We start from the raw sequence: 6,716 nt of genomic DNA on the forward strand, positions 1-6,716 counted from the left end.
TTTACATATGAACAATAGTCCTGGTTTTTTTGGCATACTAAAAATAGATTTGTCTCATTCTGTACCGCTTACGCGTATACGGTATACGTCGACCGTCGCGACATTCAGAGGTGGTACAGTGGAGTTACAGAAAAACATGCAGTTTTGAAATAATCCAGACGTACGATGACTGCAATTGTGATGAACAGTTGTACAGTGTGTGTAGCCCGATGCAGCGAGAGCTGGACGCTGATATTGTTCGCAGCATTTGATGTCAAATTTTGTCGCAGTCGCCAGGAGTCGTCCCATTGTTATTTTGAACTTCTTGGTCTACATCGTTAGGACACCCTGGTCTGTTGCAGCCCAAACTTTGGTAAAGAATATCTGACATACCGTTACTGTGAGGAAGTGTCAATTTATTAGTGTGTGAACGAATACTAGCTTCATTTTAAAGAGCGGTAGGATATATTACGTCTCGATTCCCGCAATATCAAGAAAAGTGCACGGGGCGCTGTCGCCTCAATGCAATATTCGTCTACATCACACTCAAATGTGCTGCTTCAGAGATGTATTTTATCATCGATCCCAACTTATTTTCACCAAGAGGTGAGTTACAGACCCACACTTTATCTGTGTATCAAAATTCGGTATTCTTTCTTTAAAACAAAGCGGACTGTTTCGGTTTTTCGCGAGGGTCTATGGTTTAGATGGGTACGTTCAAATGCAGCGAGTGGGAAATTTTCGAAAATGCTGGTTTAGGGGCCCGTTTTACCACTGCTGTCAGTGCTAAAACAGTATTTTAGCATCGGTGGAATGAGCTCTCGTCCAATCAGAATGGCGCATGGTAGCATGATATAATATAATGTAAGATACATAGTAGTCAGTAGTTTCTTCTTCAATGATGATGGCCAACTACTTCAATACTGCTGTTCGCTCCAATACCAATGACATCCATTTCGATCGTAGTTGGTAGAAAAGGAACAATGCTTCTACTCTAAAAGTTCTAAGACAACAGTACCCACCTGTGAAAAGTAATTATGGTGGAGACCCGGATATTCACAATAGTGGGTTACTAGTGATAGTTGGCATAATCTAGTTAGTCTGTCAAGGACCATGTTTAGATTGACATTCACTTCTAGTTATCAATTATTACACCTCATTTGCATCAACAAAAATGATCGTGAATCTATATGAGAAAATGTCTTGATACAGATACAATAGCATACCAGCATGCAAACTATATAGCAGCTTCCTCCAGATCGATAAATCCATTTCGAATCAACCCCTACAGCAGCCTACTTCAGTCACGTGATTTACATGTGATCACTGAGCCACGTGATCGATACCAATTGTCCAGCCAGTGTCATTCATACTGATGAAGGGTTACCGGACAGACTCTATAAGCTACAGACAGTAGTCACTTTATTTGTTGAGTGCAACGGTTAAAACTACATCTAACACGATTGGAACTAATTTGGGATAATTAGATCTTTATATCTTTCAAATTTCTGAAAAGTTTTAGGTGCCCTGTTGCTGAATGTTGCGATATTACAAATAACTCATAAAAACAAGTGTGTGACTTGAAAAGAAAATCAGATGAGGTTATATTTGCAGCCTGATTCGACATTACTTCACCATCCAATTATCCCAAATTTGTTCCAATCGTGTTATCTTGATAGCTCTTTATACTTTGCACTTCTCGACTTCCTGTTTCAGTTGAAGGTTGTAGTGGAAACTCTGATTTTCGGTATTTTTCCCTCTTTCAATTTCTGACTCATGGACAATGGGTTTGAATTATCAGAGAGTGAAGTGACAATCTGTTGGTGGAGCTGCGACAGCGAATACAGTTTAAAAGAGATAAAATCATGATTGTGAGGTTGAATGGGCATAAGTGCAATGACTTCCCTCTTAACAGGCTTCCTTATCGGGACTGTCAAGATATATGAATTGATGGGAGTTCTCAGTATTTGGTGTTAAATTAATGATTAAAAGAAGTCAGTGTGAACATTTTGTGTGGGCGCTTTGACGAGCAATGGCGCTAACGCGGAGGAATGTGGCAAAACAGATTACATATGACCATAGCTATCTCATCGTATACCCGATTACTTAATGCTTAGTAACTGATCTCGTTTACAAAACAACTGTTTATGCATTTACCCCTATGGGCGTCCTTTCATTATTGATAACTGCTTTCAACAGCAACGACCGTTTTCAAGCGCGGACTTATCGGTTTGGTTAAATATTTACAAAGCAATATAATCCAATAAACGTCACATTTAGAGAATGCCATGACTGGATGTTTTTTAAGTTGGGCACACAGTTAGTCCCATGACTAACACAATTCAGGATATCTTTGGAGGAGTTACCACTAGGCTGTCATGGTGTAAATTGACTACTTGTTATGGATTATTTCTCTATGAGGCGTGCATGCTTGCTGTTGCATTCAATACTTTTGTGAAACCTGCTAAATATGTTGGTCAACTAGGCTTAATATCAGACTACCATGGCGAGAAGAATGTCATGCTGGCGATGTGTTCAAATTCTATTGGTCACAGGAATGTCAGTGTCTGTTCTCGTGTCACTGTCAGTATACGTCAGTTATGATTATTTCACACCAATGGTCAGAGCAATCGCTAGAAAGGTGAGTTGTATATACTTCAGCATGTTGAGATATTGTTGTATCCAACGTTCATAGAGCATGGCATGGTGATTTGTGACTCTTAACTTTTATGTAGAATTGACGACAGAGTGAATGGCCTTTAATCACTCTTGAGACCATTAAGAACGCAAAGTAATGTAAGAGTGAGTATTAAGCACCAAAGACCATAAAAATACAATAATATGAACCTGATTATTTTGCTGTCTGTGAGCAGTTATCAACTGGCTATAAGACTAAGAGAACCAGAAAATAAGTAAATACTGGGTCAATGGTCTCATTCACTAACTTTACATACAGTATGTGGCTAGTATAGTTTTCATTTTGTTAAGGCCAAAGTTGATGAAACTTGCTTTGCATATTGATGATACGGTAATTTAATTGTAGCGAAATACATTAAGCATTTTCATACAGGCTAATCATTGCGTATGAAATGAATTCCCACGACTATTGCGAAACTTGAAGGGCTCGGCGGAAGACACTTAAATTTGCAACATGACTACAAAGACATAACAGTAGTGAAAGAAATTTATTACTTCATTGTACCTAGTTGCTGATATGCAAATATTAGCGTTATTTTCTATTGACGCTACAAATACAAGATAATGGCATTAATTGTGATGTAATTGTACAACAATATAATCAATGAAATAAGTGAACCATGTATTGTAAGCATGCAGAAGACCAGCAATAGTAGTGAATGGACGTAGTTTACGAAATATAACATAAGGCTTCGTTCGAAATGTTAACCGAAATTGTTTTCTATTCAAGCTGGAGTACAACGTCACTGGATCTAAAATAGCGACAAGAAATGTTAATCTGATATTACAAACACCATCTGTAACAGCACCAGACTTGGCGATTCACAGGAATGAATCAACGGCGAAGTACACAGCAGGTTTCTGGAGAGAAAGGAAAAAAGTGACAGGAGCGTCGAAAAATCAAGGAAAGAATTTCGGATATTTAAAACCAACGATCGCTTTGTTGTGCCAAATATTGCACATTTCATCTGGTTTTCATGTCATCCGTTCAAATTTGAAAATCTTATCAGCATGCTGAGTGCTCACAGGATCATGAAAGCAGAGTCAATATTTTTCCACACGGACTGTGAACCATCTGGTGAGTGGTGGGACGAAGCAAAAAATCTTATACCAACGCTGAAAGTTGTAAATCGGACACGACCTTTGGAGGTTTTCAACAAAACATTAAACCCAAGATGGCCTGAACATTCTGCAGATGTTGCCAGGTTGCAGATTTTGCTTGAACAGGGAGGTGTTTACTTGGATCTTGATGTTTTCGTCGTTGCACCGTTGGAGCCGCTGCGTTACTATGAGTATGTTGTTGGCAGGCCGTATGATAACGTATTGAACAACGGTGTCATACTTGCCAACAAATCTTCGAAATTTTTGCGATTGTATTATGAAAGTTACAAGAATTACAACAGGAAGTGCTGGGGCTGCTCCTCTGTAAAGTATCAACACAGACTGGCTGAGAAACATAAAGACCTTTTACATATAGAACCTGACAGTTTAATCAAACCAAACAATATGGAGTGGAAACAACTCTTCCTCGGGAACTACAATTGGAGAGAAGAACACTTTACTATTCATGTTTGGTTTCGAGCCTTCCGTCGAGAGACTAGTCCATCAGAAGAGATCACTAAAGAAAATATCAAAAAATTAAACTCTGCCGTTGGGGAAATGTGTCGATACATTTATTACGGTAATCCTGATATGATAGAATGAGATCCTAATAAACTCTCCAGACAAATGCAGCTGTAAAACAATTTGATATCGGTTGCAGGATGTTCAAAAGTGCTGTAAATCAAGACGTAAACAGGTTTTATAACATATCCCTATTCAAAATAGCAGCGTAGATGTTTCCATTTGAACAACTTGATGTCGGCACTTAACAGCATTATTGAAGGAAACGAGCCTTCGCAACCTTGTTCATGAGTTTACGTCCCAAACCTTGATAATATTACATACGCTTATACCATGTTTATTCGACTAGTCGTCATGCAATCTCTGGAGATTGTTTTTCAATGTTTTCAATGACCTTGAAGGACAATCTGGAAAGGTCGATCTTTATGAACATGTCTCTCAAAACGACTAGAGCAATAAATCAGGTTTAAGTCTGCAGATTAGTTAAACATTATTATTATTATTAATCTTTATTTATTACTCTCGATAAACCTCTTTACAATAAACCTCTTTTCATGGAGGTCGAGACACATAAAAATAACAGTTCAATAATGTAAAAAACTAGTAAACAAAAGACATATAACAAGAGAAAATACAATCAAACGTTTTCAAACAAAGCAAGGACATAGACAAAGACATAAACTTTAAGGTACAAGTCATTGTTAATGACACAGTCCCCACTCACATTTCATGTTGTATGCAATGGGAGAGTTTATGATGGATTGGTGGCATGGTGGTGGGGTTGTTGGATGATGTGGGTTATATGATTTTTGGGGGAGCTTTTTTGAGCTTGGACATTTGTTTCACATTTGTTTGTAATGAATTGAAAATCAAATTCTCTATTGATGTCAGCATGTATTAATGATGTGGAAGTTTTGGATTCTCTACACAAGTTATGATAGTCAGGCTATGAAGAGAAACTGATGTAATTTCGAAAGGTACAGTTTCAAGTGGTTCGTCTGTTATTGTGCAAACCAAATGTTGTAAATGATTACCAAGCCCAGTCAAAGAGTCAACAATAACTAGCATCGCATGTCCATTGTAGTGTAGATAGCCTTCATCATTTCTGTTATGAGAATCAAATACATAGAAAAAACCATTCTGCTCAGATAATGACATGCCATATTCTTTGATGATAAGGATTGCCTGTGTGGATGTCTGAAAATCAGTGTGCAGAGCAGAGTATAATGTGTAAATGATATTACCGATTGTACAGAAGTTATCCCCAAAATAACCCAACATGGATGAGGTTGGATCACAAGCAAAATACCGCTGTCCAAATGGAAAGCTTGTTTTCAAATCTGCTGCCTGTAAATATGCACATGAATCTCTACAATGCCTGTGTGGATACAATTTGTCATACAATGACTTTCCTACGTAAAGAATTGACTCAATACCAGTTCTGTTCCAAAAACAAAAACACTTGTCAAATTTTTTTAATATGCTAAGGCTATTAGGCTCTTTGGCATGCATATGCTGGTATCAGCAGCACAGAGTGGAAATGACCCGATGCAAGTTGCCTTAAGTTTAATAACCTTTATCATCACTGCCTTCGTACATACTGGTGCAGTGTCAGGGCTTGGATTTGTTTCAATATCACCTCCCAAAACAAGTAGTGCTTTCATATATTGATTTACACAAAAAAAATTGGATGATCTATGTTATAGAAAAATACTGTTGTTGTGCCATTTTAAAGATAACTTTACAGTGAACACAATGAAAACTGCCAATTGATATTCTGTACTGCTGCAACACGAGACTTACGGTTGTGATATGTTTAATGTCGTATTAAAGATATTTGTGAAGGAAAATATCAGATTCTTTCTTTTAATAGCTCACGCTGTTGTATATTTTACTTTTGAAGAGTTTTTACACAGGAATTATTATACTGGTATGTCTTTGTTTCTTTGACTTTGTTGGTGTTATCAGTCAGTAATTTGTGTTTGGCAAGGGACAAGTTATATCAGTGACATGTGTTCCGCAACTCCTTGTTTCAACTCCCTATATACCTAGCTATTCACTCCATCTCATATGCCTTAGTTTTTATCTCCTGTTATGCCTTGTTTTTGACTTCTTGTTTTTGGCCTTATCTGGCATAACTCGGCAACGATTTCGAGTATTACAGTATTTTATATTGCTGTTTCAAATCAAACTGATGTAACAATTCCCTTCATACAGAAGTGACATTTTGGTACTTGACGCAAAATTATACTAAAATATGCAAAACATTGACGTCTTTGTAATTTGATACTTGTGACAATGACTACTCGGCTTACACTGCACTGCATGGCCGGCCTGAACATGGAAATAGAACACGTCCATGTGCTTGCAAGTGAAAAAGTTCATTCACGGTAACACCACAAAAACAAAAGTGACTT

At 37.6% G+C, this 6,716-nt stretch overlaps 1 long non-coding RNA gene across 1 annotated transcript; it reads left to right on the forward strand.

Moving 5' to 3' along the window:
• Positions 1-2,259: 2,259 nt before the first annotated feature.
• LOC139152767 (uncharacterized) lies at positions 2,260-6,149 on the forward strand. Its single transcript, XR_011556702.1, has 2 exons — positions 2,260-2,620; positions 3,407-6,149. It is a non-coding gene; the product is annotated as an uncharacterized lncRNA (long non-coding RNA).
• The last annotated feature ends 567 nt before the right edge of the window (positions 6,150-6,716 follow it).

The sequence above is a fragment of the Ptychodera flava genome, chromosome 16 (assembly GCF_041260155.1).
Source record: "Ptychodera flava strain L36383 chromosome 16, AS_Pfla_20210202, whole genome shotgun sequence".
Classification (NCBI taxonomy): Eukaryota; Metazoa; Hemichordata; class Enteropneusta; family Ptychoderidae; genus Ptychodera; species Ptychodera flava.